The sequence below is a fragment of the Phocoena sinus genome, chromosome 1 (assembly GCF_008692025.1).
Source record: "Phocoena sinus isolate mPhoSin1 chromosome 1, mPhoSin1.pri, whole genome shotgun sequence".
Taxonomy (NCBI): Eukaryota; Metazoa; Chordata; class Mammalia; order Artiodactyla; family Phocoenidae; genus Phocoena; species Phocoena sinus.
In genome coordinates, this window is record NC_045763.1 from 183,877,174 (window position 1) to 183,903,806 (window position 26,633).

At 47.1% G+C, this 26,633-nt stretch overlaps 1 long non-coding RNA gene across 3 annotated transcripts in view; it reads right to left on the reverse strand.

Moving 5' to 3' along the window:
* Positions 1-484: 484 nt before the first annotated feature.
* Positions 485-26,633, reverse strand: part of LOC116750890 — a 35,392-nt gene continuing 9,243 nt past the window's right edge. For 2 of the 3 annotated variants that reach the window (XR_004349141.1, XR_004349140.1), the window contains exons 4-6: positions 15,381-15,530; positions 5,123-5,325; positions 485-1,636 (exon numbers count right to left, since the gene is read on the reverse strand). This is a non-coding gene — a long non-coding RNA (uncharacterized LOC116750890). The remainder of the gene's footprint in view (positions 1,637-5,122; positions 5,326-15,380; positions 15,531-26,633) is intronic. The other variant, XR_004349142.1, reaches the window with a different exon arrangement.

The following is a 26,633-nucleotide window of genomic DNA, read 5'->3' on the forward strand; positions in this document are numbered from 1 at the left end:
AGCTCTTCGATGATGAAAAAATTGAATCTATCGTCCTTCTAATCACAGTGTTCCCCCCGTATTTGATTAAGCACATTTACCAAAAAGAAAAAAGGGAATCCATGAAAGTGAACACAATTTCTTGTCCTCCTATGCAAGCTGTGGGTTTTCTACCAAAATGACCAACTGAATCAGTGTCTTTTGATAAGTTTATCATAAGTAAGAGTATTTATGACATAAATAAGAGACAGAGCCTCTTCATGTTTTTTTAATAAATTTATTTTATTTTATCTATTTTTGGCTGCATTGGGTCTTCGTTGCTGCGTGCGGGTTTTCTCTAGTTGCGGCAAGCAGGGGCTAATCTTCGTTTTGGTGCGCGGGCTTCTCATTACGGTGGCTTCTCTTGTTGCGGAGTACAGGCTCTAGCCGCACGGGCTTCAGTAGTTGTGGCACGCGGGCTCGGTAGCTGTGGCTCGTGGGCTCTAGAGCGTAGCCTCAGTGGCTGTGGCGCACAGGCTTAGTTGCCCCCGTGGCATGTGGGATCTTCCTGAACCAGGGCTCGAACCCATGTCCCCTGCATTGGCAGACGGATTCCCAACCACTGTGCCACCAGGGAAGTCCTGAGTCTCTTCATCTTGATGTTGGTTACCTGGTGTCTGACCAGGCAGTTGGGTCCCTGATCTCTTACCAAGAATATAGATGACTTGATCAAGGGTCACTAGCAGATTCTCCCGGCAGGACAATTAATAAGATACAGAAACGTAAAACATGAGTTGTTAAAGTTAACAATTACCTCCCCACCCAGCATCACTCCACAGGCACCGTCCCTGCTTCAGCGCCCAGTAAATCATCTACCTAAATGCATTTGCGCCCAATCATTTTTAAAGTCACAATCTTTGCAGTGTCAACTTGTCAAGGGTCAAAGGGAAGAGAGGCAAGATTCCCACATCAATCTGCTTGTAGAAACCGTCTCATTTCGTTTCAAATCACCTGCTGTGCTTGAAGCCGACGATGGACAAACCGTCTTCCTCCATAAAACCGTGACAGCCCAGGTCGAACTTGGGCCATCATTCATTGGGGCAAGTCAGGCCGCTTCTGTCATTAACTACTTTTAAACGGCTGTGCGGGGTTAAGTGATCTTGCAGGGGCAGCCACAGATATAAATACTGTTTGGACAGTTTAATGTCGAGACCATTCCTCTGAGATGAAAACTGTGTAACCCAATAGAACAGTTGTCGATACAAGGATTAAGGTGCCTGTATTGTTACTGGGAGCCGTGCCTTTACATGGGTTTTTTGTACATGACCCCATAGGAGACTCTGAATGCTGTCCATCCACCTGACACAGCTCCTAGACAGTGTTCTGAGAATATTAAAAACGACTTCAGGCATTCAGAGGGCCACCCTTCGGTAAGCGTTCTTAGAGGGTTTACATTTGTCCTTGAGAGGCTGATGGGAAAATGAGGGCACCCTGCTGCTGTGGGCGGCTCCAGAGCCTCACGGTCAATTGGAATCTCAAAGGTCTACAGCTGGCCATAAAATCAGTGTGGGCAGTACGGTAACTTGTGCACAGAAGAGTCACGATCGAAGAAATAAGGCTGAAATGATGATGCCATCGCCTTTAGAGAGCTCTTTCCTGGAGGCAAACACTGTAACATCTAAAGGTGACAATTAATATTTACCCAGTACTTAGCATATATGGGGCATGCACTGAGTGATTTGCATGCATGACCTCATTTAAATCTCACAACCCAATGAGAAATCTATTTTTAGTCCCACTTTACAGGTGAGAAAGCTGTGGACCAGAACTGGTAAAAATCTGCCCCCAGGTTGCACAGCTGGTAATGATGGAGAATAGAACAAATGTTGTGTCTGATTCAGGAACTAGTACAGTCAACTACGGCGCTAGACCACCTCTGCTATAATGATGCTCCCTGTGAGAAATTCCACTTGCTGGTCTTATAAAGTATTTATAATACACACTGGCTTAGGTCTCTTTAACATGCTTTAGCTGTGTGCAGAAACAGTCTGAATCATTAAAAGAAGAGAGTTGCTAAGTTACTCGGAGACCTCGAGTGAGTTAAATCCAACCAGTATACAAATAACATGAAGACTTTCCGGGGGGCGGGGTGTGGGCATGGATAGTTCTGAGAAAATCCATTTCGAAATCCTCAGTGTCAGTATGTTTTCTTTCCTAAAATTGGTCTACCTGAGTAAACATCCTACACATTCTAATTTTCTACCCCATTCACAACTGCAATTCTCCAACCTTACTTCAAAGGCACCCTCTCCACCCCCGGAGTCTTACCCGGCCCCCAAGGTGAATATCTCCATCACCAAAGACTATCTACCAGGTCCCTGAAGATCCCTCCACAGTTTATCCTGTGAAGAAATGAATTTCAACCAAGAGGTTTCTGTGTTTAAAACTCATTTATCAGGACTTCCCTGGTGGCTCAGTGCTTAAGAATCCACCTGCCAATGCAGGGGACAGGGGTTCAAGCCCCGGTCCGGGAAGATCCCACATGCCGTGGAGCAACTAAGCCCGAGAGCCACAACTACTGAGCCCGCGTGCCACAACCACTGAAGCCCGCACGCCTAGAACCCATGCTCCGCAACAAGAGAAGCCACCGCAACGAGAAGCCCACACACCGCAACGAAGAGTAACCCCTGCTCGCCACAACTAGAGAAAGCCTGCGCGCAGCAACCAAGACCCAACGCAGCCAAAAGTAAATACATAAAACAAATAAACTTTAAAAATAAATAAAACTCTATCTATCTGTCGAAGGTTGTAATATATACTTACGGTATTCGATCGATTTCTAATGCTACCTCAATATGGGAGGAAAGTGTTAACCTTTAGTGCCTCACAGTTGTAGGAATTGAAAACAAATTCAATTTACATGCAGAGTTTTGTAGCAGAGAATTACATGGTAACTAGTAAGGCTTTCAAACATAAAGATATCTCATCAGGATAAAATTCTGTGGGGAGTAAGAATGGAAATACAATTTACATTCGTGGCCAATGTGGGGTGAGCGGAAAGAACGTGGGCCAAGCCTGGGACCCCAGGGGACCTTGTCTGGGGCTCATCCCTGTCAACCTTAGCCGCCAGGTGACCCAGACCCACAGGATCTGAAGAGTAGCCGGACCACCCTAAAGGCAGGAGCAACGTCATATAGGAACATGGAGACTTTGAGTAAAGGGCAATTTAAAAGAAGCGGAAATAACAACGAGTGTGCACTATTCTTCAACAATTTCAAAGGGACGTCTTTTGAAAAATAAACTGAGAAGGCCAGGTCCGGGAGAACGTGAAGAATTGCCCAGAAATGTTAAGACCAAAAGGTCACAGATGACACGGAATCTCTGTGACTCTGTTGTAGTGTATCATAGCTATCCATGTTTACAGCGAACTTGCAAAATCGTTTTACTATAATCATCTGGATACAAACTTGGGAGTCGAGTGGGTGGAGCCCCGGGGACCTTAGCTTCTCGTAGGCCTGATGAACAGGCTACACACTAGAAGCCAGGCCGGATGAGGCACCAAACCGCCTATCAGGCTGCGGCAGGAAAACCACAACCCTTAACAAAAACAAAACAAAAAAATCAATGGAAACCATCCTGTTATTTTATACTAGTTATACCATCACCTAGCTACATCTATTGTATAGTATCAGATATGTACAGTAATGATCCTCAGGTATCAACTAAATATCCAAGAGTAAGTACAACCTTCTTCTTGGATCTCTTTAATGACTTGTTTTTTAATGACTCAACTAAGTTAAAAAAAAAAAGTTCCTAAGTGCAGAACTAGGAAATGCAGATAGGCAAAACCGAGGAGATGAAATTACCCATAAGCTCATCACTCAGAGATGACAAAAGTAGAATCTCGGGCATATTCTTTTGAAACTCTGTGTTAGAATTGGCACCTTGGGCTCTGCTCCAACCCCTGCTTTTTGCTGATAAACTCTCCAGATGCCCCCTTTTATTTTCATGGTCCTCTGCAATAATGCCCTTATGACGGGTCGTCTCTCGTGACCTTGGGGAGAGCATCGCTCCAGCTTTATAAGCGAGGCAGCAGAGGCCCGGGAAGCTCAGGGTCTCAAACCCACATCCTGTGCTCTGTCCTCTGAGCTACGAGCCTCCAAAAACGAAAGTAGCAACAGTCCTGGAAGCGGGCCGCATGTTCACTTCCAGGTGAGCTGCCAACGTGAAAACACTTTCATACATTTGATCCTAGTTAAGAAGGATCAAAGCAGAAACAGACACAGAGACATAGAGAACAGACTTGTGGTTGCCAAGGAGGAGGGAGGTTGGAGGAGGGAAAGACCGGGAGGTTGGGGTCAGCGGGTGCAAACTACTACCTATAGCGTGGATGGACAACAAGGTCCTACTGTAGAGCACAGGGAACTATATTGAATAACCTGTGATAAACCATAATGGCAAAGAATATGAAAAAGAATGTAGGTATGTGTATAAGTGAATCACTTTGCTGTACACCAGAAACTAACACAACGTTGTAAATCAACTCTACTTCAATAGCAGAAGAGGATGAGCCAGCCAAGCGTGCATTTGGTACCTGAATCTTTAAAAGCAAAGAGAGTCAGGACGCTTCATCCTTGGATGTTCAGAACAATCTTTCTGGAAAGCGCTACCTGGATTCTAACAGGCTGGACCACCGTTGCTGCATGTGTGAATACATCCATCCAGCCCCGGGGGTGGGGACTGGCAACACACAAACGAAGGCTTAACGACGAGAAGGTTAGTACTGATGAGAGGGGTGTGGTACCACGCAAGACAAATGCTGCAGCGCCCAGCAAGCAAAGGAACCGGCAGGGTCAGGAGACTAGCGTCCACACCCTCCGCCTATGCACCAGGCAGCGTCCTGGGCTCTGGGGACACAGCGCTCTGGGGACACAGCGACGGTACAGACCAGGCAGCCAGGTGCATTGAGTCAAGCCAGGCAGCTGGGAGCATAAACCCTTCTGCCCCTCCCTCGGCCGACGAGGCAAACTCTGTCCTCTCCGAGCCACAGCTTCCTCGACGACAAAGTGAAGGGAATGTCTAGTCCATTGTATGAAATCAGGCAATATGTCTAAACTACGTAGTACATAGTAGGAGAACATTTGTTGGCGGTGGATATGCTCACCTTGACTGAGAGCTGACCAGGTCCGAGGGGTTGTACCGTCACGTCACACGCATTAGTGCATTTAACCTCGTAACTCGGAGGCATGGTAACTGGTCCAAGCACGTCAGGCACCGAGGGTAAGGTCAATATTCAAATCCAGAGGACCTGGCTTCCAGAGCTGGTGCTCAGGGGTGCTCGAAGTACATTCAATGAACGGCAAATCTCTAGGGATAACAACCCGCAAAGAGCTGGCATTACCCAAGAACCTTCAAACATGAATGTAATAACTACAATTAATGAGACCAACTTGGGAATTCCCTGGTGGTCCAGTAGTTACGACTCCAAGCTTTCACTGCCGAGGGCACGGGTTCAGTCCCTGGCTGGGGAGCTAAAATCCTACAAGGCACATGGCTCGGCCAAAAAGAAGAAAAGAAAAAAAGAGACTGATTCTATGGAACTTCTACAGAAGTAGTATTTTTTACATGGAATTAGTACAATGTGTTTTATAGAATAGATCAACAAAATAGTGATAATGCTGATATTTTATTATTATGAGTTCAATGTCTGCCTGCCAGGGTTAGCACACGGTCACCACCTGCAGGGTGCACATCCCCTGGGGGTGAGGCCAGAGGGCTGCACTCTGCCCTTCTTGTCTAAGGACCGGGCAGGAGCTGAGCTTTCCCATGGGGGACTGGAAAACCAACGCTGCAAACTGAGAGGAGCCCCATCCTCTTGCCACCTGGATCCCTCAACCCTGGGTGGCCAAGTCTTCCCACCCTGGCAGCTGCACCTGGAGCAGACGCGCCCCTGCACCCCCATCCCACGGATGTAGCCTCTGCTCTCCTGGTCCCCAACCTCGGAGGGCCTTCCGTGCAGCGCGGCTGCTTCTCCATTCTCCTCTCCCGCCTCCCTCAGTGGCCCCCCCGCCACCCCACCTGCAGCTCCCTCTCCAAGCCCCCACCCCTCCCTCCTGCATCTTCAGTACATGGTCTTGCCTCCTTGCCTATGAACACAGACAGAGCCAGAACTCTCAGCTCTCGGGGCCCTACCTGCATCTCCCCACCTGCCCCCCAAGACCTCAGCCTCTGCGGGCCAGGCACCACTGCACCGTGAGGACACGTGGAAGACACACTACGGGCTTGCCTCCGCCTGCCCCTCCTCTGTCCACGGTGAGGTCCTGTATCTGGCCTCAGAGCATCCCCTCCTGAATCCCCCGGGGCCTTTTTCCACGAAGCATCCCCTCAGCAGGCACTTTTGTTCCTAATGTCTCCTTTTCAACCGCCTCTCCAGCCTAAACACGGGCTGCAGAATTCTCCTTCTGTTTAGTTCCAAAGCATTCTCTTCATACACACACTACTATATATAAGATAGATAACCAACGAGGACCTGCTGTCTAGCACAGGGAACTCTACTCAGTATTCTGTGATAACCTATACGAGAAAAGAATCTGAAAAAGAATGAATATATGTACAGGTATAACTGAATCACTGTGCCGTACACCTGAAACTAACACAGCGTCGTAAATCAACTACAGTCCAAAAGAAAATTGTTTTTAATTAAATAATAAGGCGTTCTCTTAGCCCTCACTCTCCTTCTAGCAACCTTCCACATTCTCCCAACTCTCTACATTATTGAAAAAGTGAGTCTCGCCTCCCTGCAGTCTGGCCCCTACCTGCAGTGCATGCTGGCAGAAGTCCACTCTGGAGAAGGTAACTCGGAGGACGCCCTGCAGCCTCATCCGACTTCATTACGACGGGGAGGCCTCTGTCTACGGTATCAGGCCCTTTTCACCACTCTCTTTTCCCTGACACTATTTTCCTTGGCTTGGCCCCTTTCAGATTCCCTCCCGGACTCTCTTCCTCCTGACCCATAAGCAGCCGTGTCCACCTGGGCACGCCTAGGTCTCCGGCTCTCACTCTGGACACACATTCCCCTTGACCTATGAACTGTCATCCCTCAGACACAGCCCCAGACTAGATTCTTCTGCCAGTCCTTTTTATAAGAGGAAAGGAAAACAATAGAGGGGACTTCCCTGGTGGTCCAGTGGTTAGGACTCGGTGCTTTTGCTGCCGGGGCTCCGGGTTCAATCCCTGGTCGGGGAACTAAGATCCTGCAGGGCCCAAGGCGCGGCCAAAAAAAAGAGAAAACAGTATAAATAGCCCAAAAGATGTTCCACAAAACGAGCACCCGTGACTCTGGTTCCCTCGGCATGTCTTTCTCTAAATGTCTCTGGAGCGTGAGTCTCATGTTTCCAGACACTCCCGCCTGGTTCCAAATGCAAGCCACGGCTTCTTCCCAGGTTCATCTCAAACTCTGGAGCAAAAGGTGTCATTGCTGGACTTGGACGTCACCCTCCAACCCAGCGCCTTCTCAAGAGTTTTCGAGTATAATATACTCAATTTCACCTCATACCTTAACTTAATCTGAAGAAGGTGGAAGGTCTAAAGTCAGCGAGACGGTGAAACTGAAATATACTCAGAATTACTCCGTGGAAAGTCCCATGCATGGTCCATAACACACAAAACACTATTCGGATACATACAATCCTATACAATAATGCATATGGAAACAGTGAGGCCCGATCTGTAAAAAAGAGCATGCAAAATACTTTACAGCTGACCGCTAGATGAGAGTCAGCTCACACTCCGAGTTCCTATTGTAGGAAAACTGCAGAGGTCAATTTGCACTTGTAAATTAAGTTATATTTGGCACTTCTCTGGCGATCCAGTGGTTAAGACTCTGGCCTTCCAGTGCAGGGGGTGCGGGTTCGATCCCTGGTCGGGGAGCTAAGATCCCACATGCCTTGTGGCCAAAATCAAAATCATAAAACAGAAGCAATATTGTAACAACTTCAATAAAGACTTTAAAAACTGTCCACATTGGGGCTTCCCTGGTGGCACAGTGGTTAAGAATCCGCCTGCCAATGCAGGGGACACGGGTTCGAGCCTGCCAATGCAGGGGACACGGGTTCGAGCCCTGGTCCGGGAAGATCCCACATGCTGCGGAGCAGCTAAGCCGATGTGTCACAACTGCTGAGCCTGTGCTCTACAGCCCGCAAGCCACAACTACTGAATCCGCGAGCCACAACTATTGAAGCCCGCGCACCTAGAGCCTGTGCTCCACCTCAAGAGAAGCCACCGCAATGAGAAGCCCACGCACCGCAACGAAGAGTAGCCCCCGCTCGCCACAACTAGAGAAAGCCCACGCACAGCAACGAAGACCAATGCAGCCAAAAAATAAACAAATAAATAAATAAATTTATTTTTAAAAAAGGTCCACATCAAAAAAATCTTTTAAAAAATTAATTTATATTCATATCTGATCCTTACTATGTAATCAATTGCTTCTTAGCTCTCTCTGACGGGTCCCAGAAAATCTCCCCAGAGAAGAAGGGCGAGCCTTCTTTCCTGCTCAATCAGTGTCATTGAATTAAACGGGAACAATATATAAAAAGATTGAGGGCTTGTCCGGCGGTCCAGTGGTTAGGACTCTGTGCTTGCACTGCAGGGGTTGCGGGTTTGATCCCTGGCCGGGGAACTAAGATCCCGCATGCCGTATGAAACAAACAAAACAAACAAAACAAACAAACAAACAAAAATATGTAGAAAGAGTTAGAAAGAAAGAAGAGCACAAGTTTTGTCAGAAAACACCAAGTATCAGTGCTGCGCAGGTATGAAGCGTGAGGTAGGGATGAGGGGTGGGCGGGGGGAGGGCAGGTGAGCAGTGGTGGAAGATGGTCTGGACAGGTGGGCCGGGCCTGCCTGTCACGTAGCCCCCTAGGTACTGGGCTGGGCCAGAACATAAGGCCTTGTGTGCCAAGCTGAGGACTAGAGATTTCACTCTGGAACCTCTGGGAAGCTTGTGCAGGGGAACAAGAAGAGAGGTGACAAGGTAGGATGGGCACTTTCGGGTCCTGGACACCGGACAGAGCGTCAGTTGGCGTGGGAAGAGAACACGGGCGAGGAAACCCCTTAGGAGTTGGTGAGAGGCAACCTCCTCTTAGAGGGAAAATAAAGACGTGGCTGTTTGAGCCTCAAGGCAGTTTTAAGGAAAATAGTCTTAGATTAAAACAACATCTGGTGAATTGACGATTTGCTGCTTTGCAGAGATTAAAATCATGACGTGTGTATCCCTTCCTCTCTGTTTTAAAATGTCACCATATCTTAATCCATTCTCTTTTCTCCCATTTGTGTCTCTGAGTAACTCTCCACACTCCTCACCCCAGCCCTCTTGCTGGTCCCTCCCTCTCCCCTGGCTCCCCTTTGTCTGTAAATGCAAATGCTCTCAGCCACCCGGGGGCTGAGTTTTTTTTCTTCTGGAGCTTTCTGGAGCCCTCTGGAGCCACCTGAGCCCAGCACCCTACCCCTCGCCCAACGTCACCAAAGAACGAGCGGTACTCAGAGCCTCACCACCCATGCAGCCTGGCCTTGACCCTCCAGGATCCGGACTGCAGGGGCCCTGACTCTTGCAGGATGAAGCTCTTGTACACAAACTGCACATCCCAGTGCAGTGCCAGTGCAAACAAAGAACCAGGGGGTAAGGAGGCAGGTGATGACCTGAGCTGGTGCGTGACCTGTGCCTTGAAAGACATGCCACCTCCTTCTCGTAAGTGACAAAAATCTAATTCAAAATAATTGAAGCAAAAAAGGGACTTGACCATCTCCAGTGGTGGAGAAGACCAGGCTGAGGCCAAGGCTCAGCTGGCACCTCCAGGGCACATCTTCCCACCCTTCACCTCCTGTGCGAAGTTGTTCCTCAGGTACGTTTTTCCGAGTCCTGGAATGAATGGCCAGGCAGCCTTGGAGTCGATGGTCCCAGAGTCCCTCTCCAGGGGTCCACATCAACCCTGAAAAAGGCTGACTGCACAGCTTGGGTCACCCACCCTCTCCCCAGCTTCCAAAGAAGGACAGCCTGTGACCCTGAAAGAATACTCAGCCAGTATGAAAGGATTTTAACCAACGATGACATGGAGGCAATGGTGAGACAGAGGTGATGACTGACAGGGCATATTTTGGTGAGAACACATGATCCTGTGTGCAGGGAGGAAGGTATGAAAAGACACTGTAAATAAAAAAGAAGCTGGGGGGCTTCCCTGGTGGTGCAGTGGTTAGGAATCTGCCTGCCAATGCAGGGGACACGGGTTCGAGCCCTGGTCCCGGAAGAGACCACATGCCGCAGAGCAACTAAGCCCGTGTGCCACAACTACTGAGCCCGCGAGCCACAACTACTGAAACCTGCACTCCTAGAGCACGTGCTTCACAACAAGAGAAGCCACCGCGGTGAGAAGCCCATTCACCGCCATGAAGAGTAGCCCCCGCTCACCACAACTAGAGAAAGCCCGCGTGCAGCAACGAAGACCCAAGGCAGCCAAAAATATAAATAAATTAAAAAAAAAAAAAAAAAAAGGCTGTGATAAAACATGGAGTAGGGAATTCCTGCAAGTACAAGGAATCACCAGTCATGGTAGTGACCCTCCTGGACTGATTTGGGTAGGATGGGCATCACAGTCAGAGCCTCAGGTAAGTAGGCAAAATAACGCCCTCCCCAGTAGGAAAACGGGTAACTACTTCCTGTGGAAAGACAGTGGGTAAGACAGCAGACTCGTGGTCCTGAAGATTCCTGGGGAAGACTGGTTGGGGCGGGGCAGTATCAGCATAGTTTCTAGTGATAAATCCTCCAAGCCTGGCAGGACAGCCATGCTAGCTGTTAAAATATTAAAATACTTGTATGTCAGTTGGTAAATAGTCAACACCCTAACACGCCCTCCCAGGGACACTCCTCTTCATCTGAACCCTAGGATCCTGAGACCAGCCCATGTTCCAGCAACTACTGCATGGAGTCTGAGCCCTGGGGGGCTTCCAGAACCTTCTGCATCCTTCCCTGGCCCACATGCTCTGTGCCGACTGGCTGATGCCTGCGCCATATTGATTATTGAGTGCTTTGGGTGAGAGTAGACCCCTCGTGGGAAAGCGCCCTCGAACTATTTCCCCATATCCAGGGAGCTGGAGAGGCTGGACCAGGGAGGAGCTGGGGGGTGGGAACTGCCCCTACAGGAATGGGCCAGTCCCCTCCTGTGAGCTCACTATGTCCCAGGCAGGCACACGCCCCAATCTTCCGCTATGTCCACTTCCACACCAGGAAGTCGCCAGCCAATGTGACGTAGGGAGATCATCCATATTATCTGTAATCATGTTATTTCCCATCTACCCGCCCTGGGGAACCGTGACATTTAAGCAGAGTCAACATAAAATGGAAGATGAGTGCTAACTCGGACCTGCCCTGGGATTACTCTGTATCCACCCAAATCACGAAAGAGATTAGAGGGCTGCCATCTGACCCAGAAAGTATAAAACCAAAGTGGACAGTGACAGTATAATCGATTTATAACCATCCTCTTAAGAGATGCTGGATTTTGCAAAAGGCTGAATATTGTAGGAAAAAGCCAACTCTGGCAGGAAGTAAATAAATATAAGTGGTTTGTGTTTGCTTGTTCATTTAGCAAACTATTGTGTGCGCATTTTGGCCCCAGAGAGACCTCTTAGACTTTTAATAGTCAGTCTAGAAATATAACCATTCTTTAACACATCCCATAATTTATTTTGTAATATCAATCGTGTGGTAAATTTTTATTTTAAGAGGGGCATTTAAAAAGCAAGAGAAGGGCTTCCCTGGTGGCGCAGTGGTTGAGAATCTGCCTGCCAATGCAGGGGACACGGGTTCGAGCCCTGGTCTGGGAAGATCCCACATGCCGTGGAGCAACTGGGCCCATGAGCCACAATTACTGAGCCTGCGCGTCAGGAGCCTGTGCTCCACAACAAGAGAGGCCGCGATAGTGAGAGGCCCGCGCACCGCGATGAAGAGTGGCCCCCACTTGCCACAACTAGAGAAAGCCCTCGCATGGAAACGAAGACCCAACACAGCCATAAATAAATAAATAAAGCAAACTGTCAACAAGTAAAAATAAATAAACACTATTAAAAAAAAAAAAAGAAAATCTAAAAAGCAAGAGAAGGGCTTCCCTGGTGGCGCAATGGTTAAGACGCCACGCTGCCAATGCAGGGGTCCCAGGTTCGTTCCCTGGTCAGGGAACTAGATCCCACATGCATACTGCAACTAAGAGTTCACATGCCAACAACTAAGGAGCCCACGTGCCGCAAGAAAGGAGCCAGTGAGCCGCAACTAAGAAGCCCGCCTTGCCACAACCAAGACCCAGCACAACCAAATAAATAAATAAAATTAAAAAAAAATAAGCTATTAAAAGGCAAGAGAAAAGACAGTTGGTGGTTTCTCAATAAGTTAAACATAGAACTACCACATGATCCAGCAATTCCACTTCTAGGCGTGTACCTGAAAGAATTAAAAACAGGCTTTCAAATAATATAACTTGCACGTGGATGTTCATAGCAGCATTATTTACAACAGACAAAAGGTGGGAAACAACCCAGATGTCCTCAACGGGTTGAATGGATGAATGGAATGTGGTCCATCCATACAACTGAATATTATTCAGCCATAAAAAAGGCATGAAGTACTGACACACACTACAACAGGGGTGAACCTAGGAAGCACATGCTGTGTGAAAGAAGCCAGATGAAAAGCTACATATTGCATGATTCCGCTTGTGGGAAATGCCCAGAAGAGGCGAATCCGAATCCATAGATGGAAGGCAGGCGCGGGGCAGGGAGAGATGGGGAAGGACTTAATGGGGTGGGTCTCCTGCTGGGGTGGAAATGCTCTGGAATTAGATCATGGTGATGGTCGCACGACATGGTGAACGTGCTAGATGCCACTGAATTGGAACACTTTAAAACGGCTAAACTGGTGAATTGTGTCATATATACTGTACCACAATTTAAAAAAAAAAAAGGGGAAGAGAAGACCACGGGGTTGTGAGGTCCTGAATACCTGGTCTGGTGCCCACAGCTCTGAGGGAGCCTTGGCATCAACTCCCCACCCCGTCCCCTGCCGCCCTCCCTCTCGCCCCCCGCCCCCGCCCCCGCAAAAAGCATCAGCCTCCCTCCCCCAGAGCGGCAGTCTCTCACTCCCCGTCCCACAAACAGCAGTGCTTCCTCCCCGGTTGGCCTTTTTTTTTTTCCTTTTTTAAGAACGCTCTGATTAGGTTTTGAATCTTCAGTATTTAACTTCTCTAATGACACTGCAACGACTTCTGCAAAGTATTTATTTTCCTGACACTTTATGTAAAGAAACTAAGGACAGACTACCTCTTCCTTAAAAGAGTAAGGCATGGCTCGAGCTCTGTTTTTAAGTGCAAGCTTGTCCTGAGGTCCAAGCCAGAGAAGCTTCAAGTTAAAAAACCGTTTGACGGCCGCAGATTATAACCTTAAAGCTACTGGGCTGACCAGCTCTCAGGACTGGGGCTTACAGAATAAGAAGGATGGCTTCTGTACCTGTAACCCGTCACCAAAATCAACACAGAGTTTCCCTCCTTCTAATGCCAGGGCGTCTGCACACGTGCGTGTAGAAAATACAAACATCATCGCATTGTTCGCTACCAGGAATAGAACCTGCTCATTTCTTGTCTGTGGAAAATACGGAAAATTCTTCCACACACACACAGGCACACACATAAAAAGAAAAAAAAAAGATACAATTTTAGATTTCCTATGGATTTCTGAGTCAAAAACAACAGCTAAGGCTGCTATTTTAAAACCAAATTAGAGAATTTTTTTACCACAGGAAACCGTCCTAACAATGACACCTTATTTCCTGAAAACGACAAGAAAATTCCACATATTCCCATGTTGAGTGTGCCACAGCGTGGGTGCTGCAATTCCCACGTCGGAGTTGCACAAATGTGTATTTTGAATCTATCATTTGAATCAAAGCATGCTTTATGTTCTGGGGTCCTGATACTTTCAGCACCATGTAGAGGATTGGACAAGCTAAAATGCAGAAAACATCGACACTTGAGAAAGGTTTATATGATCCAGTTTACTTTGATTTTTACTGAGACATCACCGTTAACCGTACCCGAAAAATTCTCGGGAAACTCCAAACTAATTCTGTATTATTAATATCGTGTCTGATTATTAATTTCTACAAAACTTTCCTAACAAAGTGTTTACAGAGCCAGGAAACATGGTGTTACCCTCATCCCCTCCCAGCCTAGAAATAGCAGCGAACTGACCCGAGACGCGGACTTTTCTGTAAGTCACTCAAGTGTTTGGGACTTCTTTTTGTTGTTCTTTTCTGAATACTATAGTTTTATTTAATCTTAAAAAATAAATTATTAATAAAAGTTAAAAGAATAAAAATAAATAGATAAAAATAAAAACTCAAAAAAACAAATTATTAAAGAAGAACGTGTATATGTGTAGAACTGAGTCACTTTGCTGTACAGCAGAAATTAACATTGTCAATCTATTATACTTCAATAAAAAATAAATAAATAAAATTATCTTCTTTTACTAATTCTTAAAAATTAAAGGATATTCAATTTTTCTTCTAAAACCTTCTAGGGCTGGCCTACATTCGTTTGTTTGTTTGTTTTAAATGAAGTGTGGTTGATGGACAATGTTTCAGGTGTACCGCGAAGTGATTCCGTTTTATATATAGTCTTTCTCAGATTCTTTTGCATGATGTTATTGCAAGATATTGACTATAGTTCCCTGTGCTCTACAGTAGGTCCTTGTTTATCTATTTTACATTTAGTGGTGTGGATCTGTTGATCCCAAATTCCCAATCTAGCCCTCCTCCCTGTTTGGGGCTTAAACTAAAATGGAAAGAACGAGGCCCGAGGCAGCATTACCCAGGAGCACCTGTCCTGTCCCCTGAGGTGGGCAGGGACGTGGCTGAGTCTGGTCATCGCTGTGTACAGCATCCCCTGTCCCTGCCTGAGGGCCATGGGCATCTCTGTCAAGAATCCTGCCTGGCTTTGCCGGCCTCCACATTCCCCATCCTTATCTGACCACTCCCCCTTTTCTGGAAATGTGATTAACATTCCACAGACGCCTCGGGCCTTGCTGGGCTGGTCGGTTCTGCTAAAGGTATGGTCCCCGATATTCTGGACAATCAGGGTTCGAGTCGAGAAACATCCTGGGTTGTCGCAATGTCTTAACTTTACGAAGTGATGACAACCCCACCCCGGCAGAAAGCACGTCTGTCAGCCCTTCCATCCTTCATCCAGTTTCCGGCCTGCTAGGACTTTCGAGTCCCTCTGGTAGATGATGGTCAGCCTGAGTGACCAGTTTTCTCCTTGGCAGGTACCTGAGGGCGTGACCAAACATGCCATTACAGAAAAAGGAGCCACAGTTCCTACCCACACAGCTTTCAGGTCACAGGATATGCCCACATGCTCGGCCTGTCCCCATGAGATCAAACCGCGTGTGTTCAAATTCCAGGCTCCCTGCTTCACAGTCACGTTCCCTTGGGCCAATTCCTTCACCTCTCTGGGCCTCAGTTTTGTCACCTGGAAAACAGGAGCACAATAAAAGTACCTACCGTTTAAAGAAAAGATTTTAATGAAAAGATTAAAAACGGCGGTGCCTGTAAAAGCAGAGGATGTTTGTCCTGGGCACCTAGCTGACTGCTATAATTTCTTGTTCCTCCAAGCTCCTTCTTAGCTAATGTAGTTTTAACAGCTGGGACAGGGGACAGGAAGTGGAAACCGTGGCGGAGGAGGAAAAAGGGGCCTCTGTGGCTCCTTCAGATGTATTCACAACCCCAGGTGGAGACAGAGAGGCACAGGCAGAGAGCAGGGCTTCTGAGCCTCGTCCAGTGACAGGTGAGCCCAAACCGAGAAGGGTTAGAAAATCCTCATCTCAGGAGCAGAGCCTGCCCACCCGCTTCAGGGCCGATCCTGCCCAAGGTGTAGGGTCAACCCCATGGATGCACGAGCCTTCTTCCTATCGACAGCGACCACCCCCCTTGACAGAGAGGTGTGGGGCTGAGGGGACCGTTCAGCCACTGGGGCCCCTTGTCCCCAATGCTCTGGACACTCCTCCACCAGCTTAGGGGGGCAGTCAGGGCTGAGCCTCTCGACCTATTTGGTGGAAGAAGTAGATGCTCAATAAATATTTGTTGAATAAATAAATGTTTGAGTGAAGTGGAGTCAAATGCGCACATGAATAGCTGAGGGTAGGGAAGCCGAGAGGCTTATCAAGGTCCAAGCAACTTCTGTCCATCCTGGAGGACAGGGGTGGGCAAACTTTTCCTTTAAAGAGCCAGAGAGTGAATATTCTAGACTTGGCTGTCCAAACGGGCTCCCTGCAACGAGTCGAGTCTGCAATGTTGCAGGAAAGCAGCCAGAGACAACGTGTACGTGTGCGTGTGGCTGTCCTCCCATAAAGCCTTGTCTGGACGCAGAAATGGGAAGTGTGCGTCATTCGCACATGTCACGAATTCTTCTTTTAATTTTTTCCAACCGTTTAAAAATGTAAACACCACTTTCAGTTCACAGCCTCCATAAAAACAGGTGATGGTGGATCCGACCCTTGAGCTGTAGTCGCCAGCCCCTGCTTTAGGAAACACAAGAGCCGAGTAGGTGAGGAACTACAGAGGTGACAAAATTCTTCTCCCTTGCTGGCCACACTACCTCTTCCCCTGTGTCTTCTCCTCTGTCTCAAATCTCCCTCTGCCAAGGACACTGGTCATTGGATTTCAGGCCCACCTGAATGATCTCCTCATCTCAAGGCCCTTAACTTAATTATATCAGCAAAGACCCTTTTTTCAAATAAGGTAAAAGTCCCAGGTTCAGATAATTCCTGAATTATCTTTACTTGGTTATACAGTCACGGGTCACCAACAAATAAATGTAGATCTATTGGAAAACCACCACTGGAACAATTGACTCGGGCAAGGATCGGCTTAGATGCTAAAGCCACGGGGTGAAAGGTCCCCGGAAGAAAGGATAATCACACAAACTCTACGATCATCCAACAGATTACTTATTAGTTACGAAGGAGGCCGCTCCCTGGCCAGCGAAGAAGCCTGGTGGGCACCTCTGGGCCAGGTGACCAGGTCTTGCACTGACATCACCTGACGTGTTGCTCAGAGAAGACCCACATCACCCGTGTAGGATGTCAACTGTCCCCCTGACTCTACCCACGAGGACCTGGCCGCAGCCAGATCAAGGCATATTCTGCAGAATAACTGATCTGGATTTTTCAAAACTGACAATATCCGAGGTCCAAAATAAAGGCAGGGGAGGGGTGTTCTTGATTAAAGGAGACTAAATGCACGGCAACCAGATGCAATGCCTAAACTTCAGTTACATCCTGGATTTTTTTTTTTTTTTTTTTTTTGCGGTACGCGGGCCTCTCACTGCTGTGGCCTCTCCCGTTGCGGAGCACAGGCTCCGGACGCGCAGGCTCAGCGGCCACGGCTCACGGGCCCAGCCGCTCCGCGGCACGTGGGATCCTTCCGGACCGGGGCACGAACCCGTGTCCCCTGCATCGGCAGGCGGACTCTCAACCACTGCGCCACCAGGGAAGCCCTGGATTTTTTTTTTTAAGCCATGAAGAGCATTAACAGGAAAACTGGGGGAAATCATAGTATTGTATCAATGTTAGATTCTTTAGTGGGATGATTATATTATGGTTATGTGGAAAATTATGCTCATTTTTAGGAGTTACTAAAATGTAAGTGTCATGATGTCTGCGGCTTACTTTCGAATGGTTTAGAAAAGACAGATTCAGAGACAGCACAGGGAACTCTACTCAGTGCTCTGTAATGGCCTCTATGGGAAAAGGATCTAAAAAAGAGTGGACATATGTATATGTATAACTGATTCACTTTGCTGTACAGCAGAAACTAACACAACATTGTAAATCAACTCTACTCCAATAAAAATTAATTACAAAACAAAGAAAAGAAAGGTAACGTGCCAAAATGTTAACAATTGCTCGGTCTAGATAAAAAGAATACTGACGTTCATTGTATTATTTGTTCAACTTTTCTCTAGATTTGAAATTTTTCACAACAAGTGGGGTACAACTTAAGCTAATACAATGTTATATGTTAATTATAGCTCGATAAAACTGGGGGCGGGGGGGAGGGATAATGAAGGGTATCGGAAAAATGACCCCAGGGCCATTCTTAAATATCAGAAACAAACTAAAAAGAGAATTTTTGAAAAAAACATCTGAATGATGGAAGACTTGTTTGCCAGAGCTTCATGTAATAAAAAGAGGAAATGGGTTGAAAGGGTCTGCATATATAGCAGTGGGCTGACCACAAACTACGGTGGAGACGGAAGAGCCTCTAGCCAAGGACGGCCATTTCTAGTCCTTGCCTTGCTACGTGAGACCCGGAACCTTAGTGTTCCAGGCCTTGGTTTCTTCACGTTCGTAATGATGGAGTCACGCTAGGTGTGCTCTAAGTTCTGTTCTGTGCACAAAATTACATGGTGTAGGTAAACAAAAGGGAGACTGCTTCAGGCCTGGCCTGTACACTATGCAATGCACGCAAAGCTAGAAGACATGAAACCATGGCTGTGTTCTGTTGCAAAATATGAGAAAAAAGTAACAAGTTGGGAGAGGCATGATGTCACAGCACACGAATACCATTTCCTTATCAGGGAGCTTCACCATGACTTGAAAACAGATGCTGCTTTACTCGATCCCCTTTCCACTTTACCCACGCTGCCCTCTCCCAGCTGCCAAAGCCACCCTGATACCCCCCATCCCCAGTACCCTTCCCACCCTCGGCAACAGAAACACAGAGAACGTTCACACCGGATGTGCCCAACCGGGCCCGCCAGTCACTTTTCTCAAAAACATTGCAGTTCTGCAAATCATTTTGTTCATATAAACCACTGGTTCTCAACCTTAGCTGAGCCTCAGAATCACCCTGGGAGCTTCTGGAAATGCAGACACCCCAGAGCCAACGGTGAAGATTCCAACTTACCTGGTCTGGGGCTGGGCTAATGTGTCTGCATGTAAATGTTTAAAGATGTAAGGATAAATCTGAAGAGCTGTCATGACGTGAGCCCCAGAACAAACATCCCCACCTGAGTTTCTGTCTGTTTATCCACTTTTTTTCTGGCTAAGAATTACCATTTTACAGTTAAGAAATTCTAAAATTGAGGGACATTTCCGTGGTTGCCTTACCACACTTGATCACCTGTACTCTATACAAACCTGGACATAAATCTTGTTGTAAGAGGTAGTAGAATTAAATCAGACATATACATTTAATAGAAGGAATACCAGTCATTTACAAAAATCCATCATACAAAATGTTCAATTGCCAACTAATTCAGGAAAAAAAAAATACTGAACTATCTGAGAAAAAAATGAATTTCCATGTTTTCCTCTTTCCATTATTACAAGATAAGTTGAGTCAGAGAGCTGCGGGTTGCAGGCAGACGAGCTCTGGGGTCTGAGGGTACCAGGTACCTGTCTATGGTCTGGCAACTGCTTAGGCCCTGGGTACCTTCAGTGGAAAAGTAGGGATAACAGAACCTACCTTTGGCGATAATCAGAATGACATATACTGACAAGTGTTGGCGAGGATGTGAACAAATCAGAAATCTTAGACAGCTGATGGGAATGTAAAACGGTGTGGCCACTTCGGAAAATAGTCTGGGAGTTCCTCAAAAGAAGAGAGTTAATGTACGACCCAGCAATTCCTTTCCTGGGGATCCATCCAAGAGACGTGAAAACACAAAATCACACAGAAACCTGGACACAGATGTTCACAGAAGCATTATTTATAACAGCCCTAAAGTGGAAACAACTCAGATGTCCATCCACTGATGAATGGATAAATAAAACGTGCTATACACGTGCAACTGGATATTATTTGGCCATAAAAAGTATGGGGTACTGATACTTGCTGTGACATGGATGAACCTTCAGATTGTATTACGTGAAAGATGTCAGTCACAAAAGACCACATCCCGTATGATCCCATTTATATGAAATGTTCAGAATGGGCACGAGTGGTTGCCTCGGGTTGGGTGAGTTGTGAAGGAACGGTGACAGGCTGCTGATGGGCGGGTCCGGAGTTCCTTGGTGGGGTAATAAATGTCTTCTCAAAATGATTGTGGTGATGGTCACGCAGTCCTGTGAATATACTACAAACCGCTGAGTTGTACACCTTCAAAGGGTGAATTACAATCGTTGTGAATTAGGTCTCAATAAAATTTATTTTTAAAATTAACTTATCTTGCATCATGCTTGTAAACTTTAGATAATTTATATAAAGTGCCTGGCACAGTACCTGCTAAGTAACTGAAATTCAGTAAATGGTGTTAGTATTAGTGGTTATTAATTATGAAATGCAGGTCCACCAGGAAGTGGCACGGAATAAACCTGGATGAGCCAATGTTTGCCAAGCTCACTTGATTGTCTTAAACAAGGTTTTTGGGGGGTTTTTTTGGACACAACTCGCAGCATGTGGGATCTTAGTTCCCCGACCAGGGATTGAACCCACGTCCCCTGCATTGGAAGGGCAGTCTTAACCACTGGACCGCCAGGGAAGTCCCCTTAAGCAAGGTACTCTTTATAGTGATTCCTAAATTGTGTTATACTTTTTCTCATGTGTTCTTGTACTAGACAATCAACTCCTAAAGAACAACATCCCTGCACCAGGAATAGGATATTACTCAAATAATATAAAGCATGTACAATAGATACCCTTGAGCTGTTTAAAAAAACATGGAAGGGCTTCCCTGGTGGCGCACTGGTTAAGAATCTGCCTGCCACTGCAGGGGACACGGGTTCGATCCCTGGTCTGGAAGATCCCACACGCTGCGGAGCAACGAAGCCCGTGCGCCACAACTACTGAGCCTGCGCTCTAGAGCCTGCATGCCACAACTACTGAGCCCACACACCATAACTACTGAAGCCCACGTGCCTAGAGCCCATGCTCCGCAACAAGAGAAGCCACCGCGGTGAGAAGCCCACTCACTGCAACCAAGACTAGCCCCCGCTCACCGCAACTAGAGAAAGCCCGTGCGCAGCAACGAAGACCCAACGCAGCCAAAAATAAATAAATAAAATAAATAAATTTATTTTAAAAAAACATGGAAGATTAGTTAATAACTTGAAAATATGATCAGGATATATTAAATGAAAAAAGCAGTTCATACAAGAGTATGATCATTTGTGGTGTGCTTTCCAGAAAAAAGTGAAAGGATTTTCATGAAAATGTTAACAGCAGTCACCTCTGGGCGGGGAAGATTGTCGGTATTTTCTTTGCTTCTAGTTGATCTTCTGTGTTGTCTACATTTTCTAGAGTAGGCATTGCTTTTGTAATTATGATGTCTAATCATAGACCACACCCGTCTAGCCTAAGAAGTAAAAGAGGCAGCAACTCCTGCCATCCCAAGTTAACTAAAACACATTATTGCACCCACATGAACACTAACATTTTATAAAGCAGGGGTACCTCTCAGATCACGTGTGCTTTTTCAAAATACAAATGTCTGGGCCCCATCTAAGACCTAAGGAGTGAGAATCTTCAGGGAAACACCTGGGCATATGTCCTGGATAAAAGTACCAGTGTTGCTTGCTTGCCGTGTCATTCCTGAATGAAGAACCAATGTTAAGGATTTCCCTGGTGGCGCAGTGGTTAAGAATCCGCCTGCCAGTGCAGGGGACACAGGTTCAAGCCCTGCTGTGGGAAGATCCCACATGCCGCGGAGCAACTAAGCCCGTGTGCCACAACTACTGAGCCTGCGCTCTAGAGCCTGCGAGCCACAACTACTGAGCCTGTGTGTGTGTGCCACAACTACTGAAGCCCGTGTGCCTAGAGCCTGTGGTCTGCAACTAGAGAAGCCACTGCAATGAGAAGCCCATGCACCGCAACGAAGAGTAGCCCCCTCTCACCGCAACTAGAGAAAGCCCGCGTGCAGCAACGAATACCCAAAGCAGCCAAAAATAAATAAATAAACTTTTTTTAAAAAAAAAAAGAACCCATGTTAACAATCTAGGCTCCAAAGGAAGGAGGGAAGGAAGGGAGGCATGCAAAAATGATAAACACCGTCCACCTGACTCCTTATTTCAGCCACTGCTTTGTCATCCAAATCCAGCTGCTTATCTGTAAAATCAAGTTAGGCAGCTTGAATTGTAACCCCACCAACAAAAAGCAAACAACTTCAGAAAAATGAAGTAATTCTAGTCGGTAGATGTTTTCCTTAGAAGTGACAATGAAGCATGAAGATATGGAGAGGCTTCGTGCATGAGGTATTCTTAAAATGCAAACCAAACCTCTGTAGCTTTTTATGCACCCCAGGCTTTGGTCATCTGTTTTAATTAATTCAGTTCAACATTGAATTCAGTATTCTTCAAGAACTCCCTTTTCCAAAAATGCATTTGAGGTACTGATGTTGACATTTTATTAACAGCTCTGCAATAGCTGAGCTCTACATAACACTAATATCAAAGATCCAAAAATAAGATGACCTGGAAAGAGAAGGTCAGTTTTTTTCTACGCGTGCTTTGACCCTATTTGCAAAATAAATATAATACGTATACATGTGTATAAGTGGCCAATAATTTATCCAAAAATCCAGATTTCTGGTAAGTGCCTACTATCGATCAGATACTGCGGAATTCCATTACCAGTGAGGTAGTTTGTAAAAATGACCACAAATTCTTTTCCCTACATCCATATTCTTGCAATCATAGCAAGGTTCTTCCCATCAAAAGGCAGAGTCTCTTTCCCCATCCCTTAGCATCACTGTTGGTCCTGTGACTTTTGAAGCAAATGTGATGCAAGCAGTGGCTTTAATCCCCTCCACTCCTTGGGGCGGGTGGTTACTGCACCTGGGGCCCTAACACCACCATGTGAATGAGCCCAAGCTAGCCTGCTGGAGGAGAGACACATGCCTATTGCCAGGCACGTCAGCAGGGCCCTCCTGGGTTATCTGGCCACCATCTAACCCACTGCTGGCTCTAGATCAGCCGCCCGCCCAGAAGAAATCAGCTGGGTTGCCCAGACCAGAACAGTCTGACCTCAGAATCACAAGCTAGAGACTTGATTGTTTGAAGCCACTAAACTGGGGAAAAGGGGGTGAGATTGTGTTCCTAGCAAAAGCTATCTGATTACAATGGGGCAACAGTTTAACAATTCAGAACACTATATAGAAACGAATTCTAACTCACGGACTTAACGCGGTACATTCTTATAACGTCAGAGATACAAAGCCTCAAGCCCACTTGCTCCGCGTGGCAGACAGAGCAGCGATCCTACTAAACACACGGAAGCTCGGGGACAACACCACCTGTCAAGTCCACAGGAACACGAAGATTATTGAGCGGGTCAGGCTCCGCCCTCAAAATCCTTACTCGGGGGAAATGGGAAAGCAAATAGGAATCAGATGAGAATACAATCTGGTCATCACTGGAGGTGGTGGGGAGAGAGGGGAAGAGAAGAGACTAAGACCTCCCGGTCCTGACACCCCGGAGTTAGCTGAGAAACTGGGGTGAGAGTTTACAGGACAGAGAAGCAGAGAGACCTAGCTGGGATCCCACACTGACAGACCAGGCGGGGGATGCCTTCAGATAGGGGTATCTCCTCGAGGCTGCAGGATGGGGACCAACACCAAACGTAGGCACAAAGCCGGGTGGGGTGAATCAGGAGAGTAAAGACATCATCAAGGGTGACCTATGGGCTCAGTGATGTCATGGGGGCAGGCTGGTGGTCGGAGTTGTTAGGTGAGTGTGGACAGACTCAGTTTGGTGTCAATGGAAACCCCAAGTGGAATCTGTGCTGGTGACGCGATGGCTGCCCTGGAGCTGGGTAGAGAGAGGGAAGCTACAGATGCAGACCTGGGGAGACGGACCCAGAGACGTCCCCTTGGGAAAGCAGCTTTCGGCTTTGAGTCCACATCTGTGAAAGGAAGATACGAATCCTTATGCAACAGGGGTGTGTTGAAAGTTATGTGTAATATTGTTAAACCCAATGCTTGGTGCACGACAGGCACTCAACTCAGGCTGCCTGGTCATCAAGGAAAATCAGGAAGAGAATGGATCAGTGTAAAGGCCCAGGAGCGGCGGGCGTCTGCGGGGCTCCAGTATTTAAGAAATGGGCTAAGGAGCAGACACAGGACACCAAGAGGAAAAAAGTAAATAAGCAAAATAAACAGAACAAAATCCAATAGCAGGTAGCCAACGCTCCAAAAAGCTACTGACTCAGGCTTCTACAGAAGTTTATATACACTGACCCAATAATTCCCCCTCTAAGCATCTATCCTAAGAAATAGTAAATGTTTTAAAAATTAAGAGATATCTGGGGGCTTCCCTGGTGACGCAGTGGTTGAGAGTCCGCCTGCCGATGCAGGGGACACGGGTTCGTGCCCTGGTCCGGGAAGATCTCACGTGCCGCAGAGCGGCTGGGCCCGTGAGCCATGGACACTGAGCCTGCGTGTCCGGAGCCTGTGCTCCGCAACGGGAGAGGCCACAACAGTGAGAGGCCCGCGTACTGCAAAAAAAAAAAAAAAAAAAAAAAATCCTTGGATATAATGTTGAGCCTTAAATAAACGTGAAGAACACCAACAGACGAGTTATCTAAATTGTGGTAAATTCACAGGATTTATTTTCTGTCTGGGGTGGCGGCTTGGAGCTGGGAGAGGGCTAAGAATGTTCGCAGACTAGAACAGACTACGTCAGCTCTTAACAGAGATCAGATTATAGTATACGAGAATTTCTGATTTTTGTCAACATCCTTAATTTGTGACAATAAATATGTATCATACACCTATATACACCCCAAACCTCCACCTGAAAAATAAATAAATAAATAAAAGACATGGTAAAGCAATTATACTCCAATGAAGATGTTAAATAAATAAATAAATAAATAAAAGGAATTACAGAATATTTTACGGGGAGTCGGGGGAGGGGGGAGAAGTACTCACCTTGCTTTCAAGTTCACCCACAGTATGACCTCTCCCTCCTTTTCTATTGTTGTTTCTGACAATTCCATAGTCTTCCTCCAGTCAAACTGGGCATGTCGGCTCCCTGGAGCTTTCCTACTTCCACTGTCCCCCACCCACCCACCCCGAGACGCACCCCTCTGCCTGGAATCGTGCCTCCCAGAGACTAACGCCCCACCCCAACTGGGTATTAGTTGGGGGTGGGGGTGGTGTTAGTCCTATTTGATAGAGAGGACTGTCTATCCAAACGCTACCCAACCCACCAGTCCCACCCAGCCTTTATCTGTAATCGCTGTCTCATCAGTGACTATGGCTTTGTGTTTCCCTGAAGGCATGACTATTTCGCTTCAGGCCAAAACTACTCACCCCGAGGTCATTCCTACAGACCAGCTCTAGGGAGTCTAAACACTGAAATCGTTGCAAAATCATGTGTGTGCACGTCTGTGCATTCTTCTGGGAAAGAGGACCCACGATTTCACCAGATTCTCAAATCTTCCATGACCCAGAAGAGGGTAAGACACACCGTTTGATTCTCATTTGGTCCTTCCGTCCTACTCACTCCAGGGAACCCTCCAGGATTTACCCAGCGCGGCAACCCCCTGATGTCTGGAAAAGAGCCTCACTCCACACAGACACTGGGCTGTGGAATCCTCGACACATGCCAGCCCTAACCCAGTGGAAAGGGGAAAGTTTTAAGAAGAAAGGGGGAAAAGAAAACCTTAACTCGTCCAGTTTAAAGATCCCATCACAGCTCCAACAAGAACAAAAGTGAAAGTGAAATGATTGCGCTTTTCTTTCCAACGTCAGCCAAGCCGAGCCTCCAGCAAGGCTGGGATTGGGGAGCAGGCAGCCCAGTCAGCCCCTAACTCGCTTCTGTCTTGAGTAACAATCCTCACGCGCTCACTGAACCTCATTTCCTATTTGTGCAACACGGAATACAGCTCTCGCCCCTTATCTACCGAATGAGGGGGGTGTGAGGACAGCAGAAGACACACGGAATGCTTCTTAGACACTCCATCAGGCACTTTCTTCACTAATCCTCCATCAGAGAGCCTGTGGTTGCAGAGACAGCTGAGTGCTCGTTTCCACGTCCTGCGGGGCTGCCTGCTTGCAGGTCTAAAATATTTCCAAATGTGCTCAAATTTAGCAATGGTGGTAAGAGAACCCAGGGCTGAAATGCACTCTGGCCACACTCCAGTGTGGCGTTTCTCAATAATCTTAAACCCACGTTCCCATTTGATAAGGATTAGGAAACTTGCTCCCTTTTTACATTTTGTTATGAAAACCAGGCTTTGGGTTTTTTTGTTTGTTTGTTCGTTTTTTTTGCGGGCCTCTCACTGTTGTGGCCTCTCCCGCTGCAGAGCACAGGCTCCGGACGCGCAGGATCAGCGGCCACGGCTCACGGGCCCAGCCGCGCCGCGGCATGTGGGATCTTCCCGGACCGGGGCACAGAACCCGCGTCCCCCGCATCGGCAGGCAGACTCCCAACCACTGCGCCACCAGGGAAGCCCCGGTTTTTCCCTTTTTTAAAGCACACAAATTACTCGGCGGCAAGAAGGAATGAACTGGTGATTTATAACAGCCTGGCTGAATCTCAAACGTGTTACACAGAGTGCAAGAAGCCAGGCCAGAAAGAGGATGTGGGTTGAGTCCCTCACATAAAACTCTAGAAAAGCAGACAGGTCTCCA